At 45.4% G+C, this 12481-nt stretch overlaps 1 protein-coding gene and 1 long non-coding RNA gene across 9 annotated transcripts in view; one reads left to right on the forward strand and one right to left on the reverse strand.

Moving 5' to 3' along the window:
- Positions 1 to 5462, reverse strand: part of ZBTB40 (zinc finger and BTB domain containing 40) — a 73490-nt gene extending 68028 nt beyond the window's left edge. For 3 of the 7 annotated variants that reach the window (XM_049106003.1, XM_049105986.1, XM_049105999.1), the window contains exons 1-2: positions 5279 to 5462; positions 2507 to 2773 (exon numbers count right to left, since the gene is read on the reverse strand). The gene's annotated coding sequence lies outside the window, so the exon portion shown is untranslated. The remainder of the gene's footprint in view (positions 1 to 2506; positions 2774 to 5278) is intronic. The other 4 variants (XM_049106002.1, XM_025448351.3, XM_049105983.1 and 1 more) reach the window with 2 other exon arrangements.
- LOC112660665 (uncharacterized) overlaps positions 3438 to 12481 on the forward strand; it is a 28431-nt gene continuing 19387 nt past the window's right edge. For both annotated transcript variants that reach the window (XR_007408422.1, XR_003137132.3), the window contains exon 1: positions 3438 to 4062. This is a non-coding gene — a long non-coding RNA (uncharacterized LOC112660665). The remainder of the gene's footprint in view (positions 4063 to 12481) is intronic.

Consider the following 12481-nt stretch of genomic DNA (forward strand, 5'->3'; position numbering starts at 1 on the left):
CAAATAGGGCAACTGCTACCAAGGTTGCCAAGACAACACATCACCAGTGTGGCAGTCTCCTGTAAAATCATGACAATGACCTCTGAGGCATTTCTAAAGTACCTCATGGGGTAAATACCTCTATCAGACGTGATCACTCAACTATGCTTGGCCACTTTCAACAGGAAACGAGGCCTGGAAAGATATTTTCAAAACTGAAGTCAAAACCACACAGCAGTAAGAAGTAACTGGCTTCAAGGGGATTCTCAATACTACTTTGGGCCAGTGGTATTACATGTAACATTTTATCGTTGGCTCTGCACCTTTTGAAGGTCAAGGATCCCTCTGAGACCTGATCAGAGAAATGGGCTCACTCCCCAGGAAAATGACATTCAGAAAAATTTGCAGGCAAATTCAAAGAATCTGTGGGTCCCTTGCAACTCAACCGTTTACCCCAGATTAACCACCTGAGATCAGCAATAATGTATTTACTTCATCTAAGGAAATGAAATACTTGGTGCCAAGAGTTTGAAGATTTGGAGTTAAATAGTAACATTAGGGAAATATAAGAAAAGCTAGTATTCTTTCCTTACCCTTTCCCTTGAGGGCTGCAGAAGCCTCAAAACTGCAATGGTCTCTGCAAATGACACACCATACCCCCTCCATGACTTAAAGAAAGTGACAATCTCATCTCTGAATTTAAATGCCCTTAATATTTAATTCTTTCCTCTACATGGTTACAGCTTGCTTTCTTCGCATTATCGAGATGATAGCTTTAGAAGGCAGCCTATTGGAGATCCGGAAAACCATAAATTCCAATTCAATTTCCTTGTGAAAATCAAAGAGCTCACTCTCTTGAAGAGTTGAAAGCGGCTGAGGGGTCACTGCCTTCCTCCGGGGTGCTGGTACACGCAGTACTCCAGAAGGATAACGTAAATACTCAGTATGAGGCAACAGGGCATACCAATTTGTTTTTCAATCTATTTTATTTCAGTTCAAAGCTTCCTTGCAGACAGATAGCCCAAGAAAACAAGTCACACTTTGGTTATACTCAGTCTTCTTCAATCTCCAAAAGCAGTTGAGTATTACCAAGGTGTGGCTCGTTTTCCTGCAGTGCCTGTCTGCAATGTTGCTTTGAACTGAAATAAAATAGACTGAAAAACAAATTGGTATGCCCTCGCTCCTCCTGCAGTTTTATATTATCCTTCAAAACCAGTGTTACCACCTTCTCTTTACTGGAACCTAACAGCCCCAAATCACAAAGTAAAACTGGAATACCTGAAATGTGAACGTCCCACCCAAACCTAAAATAGCAATTTAATGCAAGGCTTATTGTTTAACCTGCCACTCTCTGTCCAGTTCCTTGCTCCATTTGCTGGGCTGGATTACATCTTCTAAAGACATGTGCAATCTGGATACTAGACATAGTTTAAAGCAAAACTTGACATTGCTGATCTTCTTATACAGTTTGCTTGATTTCTTACTGCCTTTGCAATTTTTCACATTCATGAACCCAAACACCTTTTTATTTTTACCAATTCAAAAACTCTACTACGTGCTTTAAAACATTCAATGCCCTGCATAAAGTATGCATCATCATCTTGAGAACTTTCAGAGGAAACTCAAAACCATTTGCAAACAAACCATTTGAAACGACTAACAACTAGAAGAAGCCTATCATTTTCTTAGACTGCCTTAAAAAAGTGCACGTCTTCAATGGAGGAACACACTAAAATAATGAAAAGTGCCATGAATAAACAGTTGTATAATTTGGTCGAAAAAAAAATTAAAAGCCGTTTGGAAGAGTTCTATCTCAACAGAAACATTAAGAAAAGATAAGACCTGTTCCTGTCCCTGGTCTCTTTCAAAGATAGAAACTTAAAGACAGACGCACCTTCAGTTCTGTTGGTAAGAGAATCCTGGGCTTTTGTTATTATTTAGCACTTCAAATAAATTTCCATTTGGGGCCAAATTTGGTTAGTTTTCTCTAACCAGAATTTAGCAACATGTGTAACAACAAAAAGGAGACACCCAACCTGTTATTACATTTTCTCTTATTTAATCCACATAATAATCCTTTGAGGAGGTACCATCATTTTCTGCCCATGGGCATGCCACTCTCTCAACAGTAGAGCTGGCTTCAGGGAGGGACAGGGACTTGGAAGCACACGACTGAATCACAGAACCACTACTAACTTCTTCCAGGTCTCCAACACCCCAAATTCTTGCAACTTCACAATCTCTGATCCTATTAAAGAGTTCTTCCTTCCTAGTTGTCTCCCCTCTCCCTTCTTGCTGGACTGGATCCCGGTCACTCAAGAGTTTCAGCTTCAAATACCTTTCTCCAGTGGCTTACTGGGCCATCCCGGTAAGAGGGATCTCCCACAGATACCACAATTTGTGTTAGACATGAGGTGTTAGGTCCATCTTCCTCATGGTAATCATAAGACACAGTGGTGTCTGGTACATAGGAGGCACTCAAATATTTGCTCAACCAATGGCCTGAATGTGTTGATTTAATACTTACCAGACTACAGGCTGTGGGCACTAGCTAGGAACTGATACAAAAACAGGTAAGGTGTGGTCCTGCCTTGAGGGCATCCCCGAGTTGGTATAAAAGATAATAAACGGGGTTCCTGGGTGGCTCAGTGGTTTAGTGCCTGCCTTTGGTCCAGGGTGTGATCCTGGGGTCCCAGGATTGAATCCCACGTTGGGCTCCCTGCATGGAGCCTGCTTCTCCCTCTGCCTGTGTCTCTGCCTCTGTGTGTGTGTCTCTAGAATAAACAAATAAAATCTTTAAAAAAAAAAAAAAAAGATAATAAACAGATGGGATAATGCAGGATGGTGTGATCAGTTAAAGTTCAGATCTCAGCTCCCTTGAATATTAACTATGTAATCTTGTAATCTCTCCTGAGTCTCTGTCCTCAGCTTTAAAATAGGAATTTTTTTTAAAGATTTTATTTATTTATTCATGACAGACACACAGAAAGAGGCAGAGACAAAGCAGAGGGAGAAGCAGGCTCCCCATCGGAAGCACGATGCAGAGAGAGACTGGGATCATGCCCTGAGCCAAAGGCAGATGCTGAAATGCTAAGTCAACCAGGCGTCCCTTAAAATGGAAATATTAATACTACCTTTATTGTAGTGTTGGCATGAGGACTAAATGATAATCCATGTAAATAAAGCAGTAGTGTATTAGCAATGCAGAAATCATTTAATATTAACTACTAATTTTATTATGATGCTATGACACCTGTTTTTAGAATTACTTTTGCCTACCCACATACCATCTGTCCAAGACCCTACTGAATTTAAATTCCGTGAAAGGGTAAAGACCATGTTCATCTTGTTCACCACTGTATTTCCAGGGATTTTTTTTTTTAAGATCTTATTTATTTATTCATGAGAGACATAGAGAGGCAGAGACACAGGCAGAGGGAGAAGCAGGCTCCCTGTAAGGAGACTTGATCCCGGGTCTCCAGGATCACGCCCTGGGCTGAAAGCAGGCCCTAAACTGCTGAGCCACCCAGGGATCCCTATTTCCAGGGATTTGAATCATCCCTAGTACATAGTGGGTGCTCAACAAATACTTGAATGATTCATGAAAGCATGCATGCATGCAGGCAGGCAGGCATGGGGTGTTCTGAAATCATTTGTTAAACTAGTGACGAATCGCTAGGTTTGGGAACTACTGCCATAGAAGAAAGGCATCTATTAAATTAGAAAGCAGGGCAGCCCAGGTGGCTCAGCGGTTTAGTGCTGCCTTCAGCCCAGGGTGTGATCCTAGAGACCTGGGATTGAGTCCCACGTCGGGATCCCTGCATGGAGACTGCTTCTCCCTCTGTCTGTGTCTCTGCCTCTCTTTCTTTCTGTGTGTCTCTCATGAATAAATAAAATCTTCAAAAAAAAAAAAAAAAAAAAGCAGGGCGTGACATGTTTGTCCTTTAGCTAAGTCAAAAACAAACTTTCCCTTTGAGGTTCTGATTATATCTCCATAAACCACACACAGATGTGATACAAGTTCAAGGAAGAACCAAGGAGCCCCAGGTTGAGACTTGAGAAAGCAGCCTGGAGCAGCAGGAGGTAGGTTACCAAGCAGAGGGCTCCCTGGAGGGGGCTCAAGGTGCCAGACCTATAATCTAGTGCACCCTTAAGGAAGTGTAACCTCAGAATCTGGGCTTCCTCTCTTTGGGGGGCGGGAAACAGGGGCACTTACTCATGAAGTGTTGTCAGCAGAAAAAAAAAAAAAAAAAGAACTCTCTGGGTATGAATATAAATAAGGCGCCTGGCTTATTATTGCAAGCGCTGGATGATGCATGGTGACTGTTGTTTAAAATAGGGGAACTGGCAGCCCGGGTGGCTCAGGGGTTGAGCATCTGCCTTCAGCCCAGGGCGTGATCCCAGAGACCTGGGATCGAGTCCCACGTTGGGCTCCCTGCGTGGGGCCTGCTTCTCCCTCTGCCTGTGTCTCTGATAAATAAATAAAATCTTTAAAAATAAAATAGGGGAAACACTTCACACGCTGAATAACGGATCACTGAGAGCAGAGCTCTGGGAGTCGAGCTCCAGGTGCAGGGAGTCGAGCTCCAGGTGCAGGGGGTCGAGCTCCAGGTGCAGGGGGTCGAGCTCCAGGTGCAGGGGGTCGAGCTCTAGGTGCAGGGGGGCCGCTCCGTGGGAAGCGATCACAGCAACCGCCGGGCCACGCGGGTCCAGGTCAGGGGGGCAGGGCCGGGCCGCAGTATTCCGGGCTTTGCGGGCCACGCCGTCTCTGCCTGTGTCGCTGCAGCGACTCCGGGAAGAAAGGAGCCGTGGACGGCACCGAACGATGCGCATGGCCGCGCTCCAAGAAAACTTCACTGGGGGGGGGGGGGGTCACTAAAATTGGATTTCATATACGTTTCACAAATCACACTAAAGTCTTCTCCCCCGCTAACCCCCGACCGCAACCGTTTAAAAGGTAAAAAACCCCACGGCCAGGCCCAGGCCGAGTGCGCGGACGCCCGGCGCAGGAGAGCGGGTCGGAGGCTCGCGGCGGCGAGGCCCAGGCGGCGGCCGGCGGGCAGGCCCCGGGCGGCGGGCAGGCCCCACGGCGCCCCGCGGCGCCCCCCTCGGGCACTTACAGCCGAGCCCGCGCGCGGGGGTCCGCGTCCCGGGGAGAGCCGGCCGCCGGGCCCGGGCAGAGCCCCGCCGAGCTCGCCTCGCCGCAGGGTCTCAGCGCGCCCGTCCTGTGCGGCGCCTCTCGGGCCTCGGCTGCTCAAGGGGTCTCCACGCGGAGTCCCGGCCCCGTTTCTATGGTTACCTGTTCAGCACCGATTCAAACTGCCGTTCTTTATTGACAGCGCCATAGAGGACACACGAACACTCCTGCCCGAAGGGAACAATAAAGCTTTCTCCATTCAACAGCGCCAGAGACGCCAGAAGGCGGCCATCTTGAGGCGGGCGCGTAAGGAGTGTAAGCGGCGAGGGGGCGGCCCGGCCTGCCCCGCGCGCGCCACAGTCACGTGCCGGGGGAGGGGCGGGTCTCGCGGGGCGGGGCCTGAGTCCCGCGCGACCTCCGCCGCCGCCGGGGCGCTGGGGCTCCCTGACCTCTGACCCCTAGCCACGCCCTCCCTCCCCCACACCCTCTTTGGAGACTTTTAGTGGGGTTCTACCGACTCTTGCGGGGGCAATGTCCGGGTCACGGTCTTATTTCACGAATGGACCAAAAAGGTTGCTCTGCGTTTTTCCAAAACACGTTCACGTGCAGAACAGAGACGTGACCCGAGCCGCGTCCCCAGACGCGTCCTCATTGGTGGGCGGGCTCGGCGCCGCTCGGCCGTGATAGGCTAACGGGCTCGTGTCAGCCAATCGTCGCGTCTTGAGGGGCTATAGTCCCGCCTCTCCCTCCTCCCCCTAAGGAATTTAGGGGCAGGTGTTTTTTGGGGGCGGGCGGAGGTGATCAGAGCCTTTTTGCTCAGTTTCTCTTTTCACACGCTTTGTTGCACCGTGAGCGTTCCACGCTGGAACTCCTGTTTGCAGCCCTCGTACAGCCCAACCGATGCAGTCAGATCCAGACAGTATCAGACAAATTAAGTCACATCAGTGCTGGCCCACTGAACCTCACACTGTCACTCTGTCACTGACGCGCAGCCAATTTTTCTGTCACTGCCAGTCATGCCGCCCAAATCCAGCAGTCGCAGTACAATGCCGGGTTCCCTCTGTGGTTACAGCTGTTACATCCACAATGTCAATACTCGGTCGTTCCGAGAGCTGTCATTGTCAGGCTGACTCCCACTGCATCCCTGGTTTTCATCACAAGTGCATGCAATCTGCGGGGCAGAACTGTCACTTGCATTGTCGCTGTCGTCGGCTTCATTATTGTTTTACTGTCACTGTCCGATAGGCGACCCCTGTCCATGACCACAAACTAAGAAAAATTCTGTGCAGTGTAGCAATTGGACTCTGCGCCCGGCTGTCAGCCTTGTGGTTGTTTTCATTGTCATTGTCATTCAGCTGCTTTCACTGCCCCATAGTCGAGCCAATATTTAGCAGGCCCCTGCCGGGTACACAGCTGTCCTCCTTACTGCCCAATTAGTCACTTTCACTATTGTACTCACGCGTCACTGTCACATGCAGGGTCAGATTTACTAGACCTGACGTCCAGTCACTTTTGTAGTCACTAGAGCCGCACCACGGATGCTGTGCCCCCAATCATTCATTTCCACCATCTCTGCATTCATCTTCAACAGGAGCCCTTCAGACGCCTGGGTGGCTCAGTGGTTGAGTATCTATCTGCCTTCGGCTCAGGTCATGATCCCCGGGTCCTGGGATAGAGTCCCACATCCGACCCCCCCACGAAGAGTCTGCCTCTCCCTCTGCCTGTGTCTCTGCCTCTCTCTCTCTCTCTGTGTGTGTCTCATGAATAAATAAATAGAATCTTTAAAAAAAAATAATAGAAGCCTTCAATTTACAGAGTTGCCAGATTTGGCAAACAAACCACAAATACCTAGCGTGGTATTTGCCACATAGTAGGCGCTCAAACAATATTTCTCGAATTAATGGATTTGTTTCTTGCAAACCAGTATTAATGCCAATGCACTGTATGTAAAGGTGAATGAGTAGCTTGAGGTTCAAATACCTGAAACAATAGAAATAAGTTTGAAGCCACGATCCGTCCTCCCTGTTCCACTTAACAAGGCTCTGCATGCTACAGGGACTGGGAGAAGACGTGAGAAATGTGGCTACCACGTACATGAATTCCTGGGATCACAGTTGCAAAGAACAGGATTTCTTAATTTTGCATTTCTTATTTTAAAAGGAATATATGTTTATGAAATATAGGAAGGACTCTTTCTTTCCGAAGGAGTGTTTTAGCTCTGACAAAAAATGCCATCCCTCAACACACACTCATACACAGTCATGGGTCAGTGGCTGCAGTTTCTCCATGACTGCTTACTTGAGGTTTTGCTTTATTAGATGTTCCCAAGGGACTGCCTGGCCTATAGTTCATGAAGAAAAGCATAGGGTCATGGAAATAATGGCGCTGGCTCCCAGCTGGCCATCACATGGGAGAATAAGAAAACAAGGACAGGAACCTCTAAGGACCTCATCTCTCCAGAGAGCCTCAAGGATTTTAGAGAAATAACTTGTGCTTCCCAATCGTCAGACAGACCCAACCTTGACCTGAAGGAGGAAGGTACTTGAGAACTTTTCACCCTTTCTTCTACTGTGACAAGAGAATATTCCCAGGCTGATGCCTGAGGAGGCTCCAGCAAAATTACCAGTTGTTTTTGACTCCTACATGCCAAGGACACTGAGATGAATAGAACATGATCCCTGCCATAGGAAATAGAACAGCCTCCACCACTTCTACTGCTAATAGCAGCCAGGCATCATTTACCTCACCCTGGTCTCTGCCAGGGACCATGCCACGCTCTATCTAGGTTATCTCATTGAATTCTCATCACCCCCCCTCCCCCGAAGAGATAGGTGACATTAGTGTCCTTTTTTATGCAGGAGAAAACAGATTCAGAGAAGGTGACACAGCTTCTGAGCAGTAGAGTTGGGATTTAAACCTAGGAAGTCTGACTTCAGAGTCTTCACTTTTTTCCCTCAGAATAATGTCTTGGGGGTTTTACAAAATATACGTGTCCATTATAAAGAGTTCAAGGATTACAGGAAAAAAAAAAAACAAATGAGAGATTTAAAAACAGAATCACTATAAATCCTAGCACTTAGCAGAAACGTATCATTATAGCTGAGCATTTCTCCATCCCTGGGTATATATGTAGGTGGGTACATGGACAGATAGTAACGATAATAATGAGTTTCCCTCCAGTATTGCACTATGTGCGGGACATTGTTCCAAGTGCTTTCCATGAATTAACACATTTAATTTACTCAGAGAGACATAGACATAATTTTATTAAAATAAACTCATTTCACATACTCAGGGTTCACACCAGCAGCCAACCACCCGGTGATGTTTTTCCCCAAATCTGGTTCTTTTCTCAGTCTTTGTGTCTGTTCTCCGCCTTCTAATCAAATCCTAAACCCAGAGTCCTTGGGCTGCAAAAGCAGAGTCTTTAAATAGCACCCTCTCTCCGCAGCTGCTGCCTGGTCAAATGTCTCTGCTGTTCCCTCAGGCGGTGGCGGTATTTGTTGAAGTGAAGTTTGCTAGATGCTTGACATACGCTTTTTATTTGTTAGAGTAGGTATCTGGGCCTTGGCAATCTTTTTTCCTGGCTTTTTATGTGTTCAAATTTCACTACCCTTTTCTCAAATCCAAATGAAGCTTGGTCTTCAGATCTTGCCCAGTGGAGACCAGTGAGTCTCAGATGAGAAAGCTGTTGGAATTTGCTGAATGACTCAGAAAGGTCAGGCGCCTGCTCATCCATCCGGCACAAAAGACAAAAGACGCGGAGGAGGGAGACCGCCTTGCTGCAAAGGGGCTGCCCAGCCAATGGAATCTGGAGCCTTTCTATGGGTCTTGTCTTACCAATATCGTATATTGTGAATGCATCCCTTGCCTTGGTTTCCCCCTAAACAAAAGGTGCTTTACATTTAGAATGATGAAATGAAATTGACATCTCCATGGAGATGGAGCATCCACAGAAGCTATGATTTTCCAGCCAAACCTGCTTCTCCTCTTCAGCAACTTAGCTCAGAAAGGACAACCCACCCACCATTCTCTGCCCGATTGCTCAGGTCAGGCACCTGGAAGTTGCCCTTGACACTTCTGTTGCTTGACCTCAATCAGTCACCTAATCTTACTGATTTTACCTCTTAAATATATATCCTCCGTTTCCATGGCCAAAGTCCAGTTGACCTTTATCTCTCACCTACTGTAATGTCCTCATTCTCTGGCCTCCTTCGATATGCTTTACCTCCTTCTGCAGATGCAAGCCAGCAGAGTTTTTCATGTCACTTACAATCGACTTTATTAAGCATAATTCACATATAAGAAAATGTACTCATTTAAAGTGGAGTCTTGGCAAATGCATACACCTGTGTAACCACCGCAATATTGAGATACAGAACATTTTTATTTTTTAAGAGCAGTTTTAGTTTCACAGCAAAAGTGAGAGGCAGGTACATAGATTTCCGGTATTCCCCCTGCCTATACACATGCATTACCTCCCCTAACCATCAACATCCCCACCAGCGTGACACATTTCTTACAGTTATTGTATCTACGTTGACACATCATTATCGCTGAAAGTCCATAGTTTACATGAGGGTTTATTCTTCTTGTTGTACATTCTATGGGTTTGGCCAAATATAGAATGGCATGTATGTAGCATTATAGTATCGCACAGAAGAATTTCACTGCTCTCCTGTGTGATACTATAATGGTGACTATATTTGTACTCTTTGCCTCCAATCCCTGTTAACCTTGACTTATTGACTGTCTCTATAATTCTGTCTTTTCCAAGATGTCATATAGTGGGAATCATCCAGTATGTGGCCTTTTCAGATTGGCTTCTTTCACTTAGCAATATGCATTGAAGTTTCCACCATGTCTTTTTCAGGCATGATAGCTCATTTCTTTTTAATATTGAATAATATTCCATCATCAATATGATTCATAGCATATTGATCCATTCACCTATTGAAGGACATCTCAATTGCTTCTAGGTTTGGGCAATTATGAATTGAGCTGCTATAAACATCCGTGTGCACACTTTTGTGTGGACATAAGTTCTGAATTTGAGTCAACATCAAGGAGCGGTTGTTGAAGTATATGGTAAGAGCATGTGTAGTTTGTAAGAAACCGCCAAACTGTCTTCCAAAGTGGTTGTACCATTTTGTATTCCCACCAGCAATGAATGAGAGATCTGTTCATCCTCATTAGCATTTGGTGTTGTCTTTATTCTCAACTTGGGTCATTGTAATGGGTGTACAGTGGCATCTCATTGTTGCTTTGTGTTTCTCTGATGACATATGATGTGGAGCATCTATCTTTTCATACACTTGCCATCTGTATGTCTCCTTTGGCGAGGTGTCTATTAAGGCCTTGGACTTATTTCTTCAGGAGGTTGTTTGTTTTCTTATTGTTGAGATTTGAGAGTTCTTTGTATATTACAGATAATAGTCCTTTTTCAGGTATGTCTTCTGCAAATATTTTCTCCCAGTCTGTATCTTATTTTCTCATTCTCTTGATAATGTCTCTGGCTGAGCAGAAAGTTTAATTTTAATGAGCCCAGTTTGTCAATTCTTTCTTTCACGAATCATGCCTTTGGTGTTGTATCTAAAAAGTCATTACCATACCCAAGGTCATCTAGATTTTCTTCCTCTGTTACTCTCTAGGACTTTTAGAGTTCTGCATTTTACTTTTAGATCTGTGATCCACTTTAAGCTAATTTTATAGAGTAAGGTCTGTGTCTAGATTCCTTTTTTTGCATGAGGATGTTCAGTTTTTCCAGCACCATTTGTTGAAGCTATCTTTGCTCTATTGTATTGCCTCTTCTACTTTTTTTCAAATATGAGTTAACTCCATATAGATTTTTTTTCTGGGCTATTCTGTTCTATTGATCTATTCTTTTGCCAATTCCACAGTCTTGATTACTGTAGCCTTACAGTAAGTCCTGAAGTTGAGTCATGTCAGTCCTGCAACTCTGTTTTCCTTCTTCAATATTGAGTCGGCTAATCTGAGTCTGTTGCCTTTCCATATAAACTCTGGAATTTCTTTGCCCCCTTAAGTGGTACAGGATAACTAGAGTGGGTTGGAGCTGGGTATTTTCCTTCCACCAGGTCAGTTAGGCTCTCAGATGAAACCTCAACAGATTAGACTCTGGTTAAATGGTTCCCTAATGAGGGCAGACCTTAGTCTTAAGAACAGAATGCTCTGGTGTATTTCAAAATTGTTCCTTTCCGTTCCCCCTGGCAAAAGCACCAGGGATTTCTCTCTGGTATTCATTAGTGGAGCTCTAGAAGGTAAAACTAACAAAAACCAACAAGACTACCCTCCCCCATGACTGGTCCCTATGGAGTTTTTTTGGGGGGGTTTTGCTTGCTTTGTTTTAGTTTTTTTTTTTTTTTTTATTCCTGAGTGACACACAGGGATGTGTGTGACACACAGAGTGACTCCACAGGGAGAAGCAGGCTCCCTGTGGGAAACCCACTGTGGGACTCGATCCCAGGACCCTGGGGTCACACCCTGAGCCAAAGGCAGACGCTCAATCACTGAGCCACCCAGACACCCCGCCCCCCCCCCGGAGTTTTTAACTCTCAGACTTGTCTATACTGACCCTCCAACATTTTATCAACTACAGTTCAGGTTTCTCTGTCCCTACGCTGGTTTCCATTAAGGTTTCTGCTCAAGTGAGTTGTGATTCTCTTTGTTTGTCTGTCTCTCCATGGTGGGGGGCAGCAGTTTGCTCTGTGACCTCACTTCTCTGATGGATCTAAGAAGGGTGGATTTTTCAGTTTATTCAGATTCTTACTGTTAGAACAGAGTAGCTATTTCCAAGGTTCTTTTGTGCTAGACTAGAAACCAGAGTCTTGAGACGCTTGCATCACTTGAAAAAGTGCACTGTTCGCTTGTGCCCGTTCCCTATTTAACTGCCCTTCTGCAGCCCTTCCAGCAACAAATCTACTTGCTTTCGGTATAGATGACTTTTGTCTGTTCTGGAATTTAATATACTGAAATTATATGGTATGCAGTATTTTGTTCCTGGATTCTTTCACTCCACATAACTTAGCTGAGCTTTATCCACGTTGTTAAGTTTATCAATACTTTATTCCTTCTAATTGCAGGGCCCTTTGCTATAGATAGACCACCATTTATGTATTCATTCACCCCGTTAACTTGGGTGTTTCCAGTTTTAGGGTATTATGAATGATGCTGCTGTGAATATTTGTGTGCAAGTCTTTGTGTAGGCATGTGTTTTCATCTCTCCTGGGTACACACCTAGAAATGGAATGGCTAGATTATGTAGTAGCTTGTTTATTTACCTTGATAAGAAACAACCAAAGAGTTCTCCAAAGGGGTTGTAACATTTATATTCCCAACTTCAATTCT

This window comes from Canis lupus, chromosome 2, assembly GCF_003254725.2.
Source record: "Canis lupus dingo isolate Sandy chromosome 2, ASM325472v2, whole genome shotgun sequence".
Classification (NCBI taxonomy): Eukaryota; Metazoa; Chordata; class Mammalia; order Carnivora; family Canidae; genus Canis; species Canis lupus.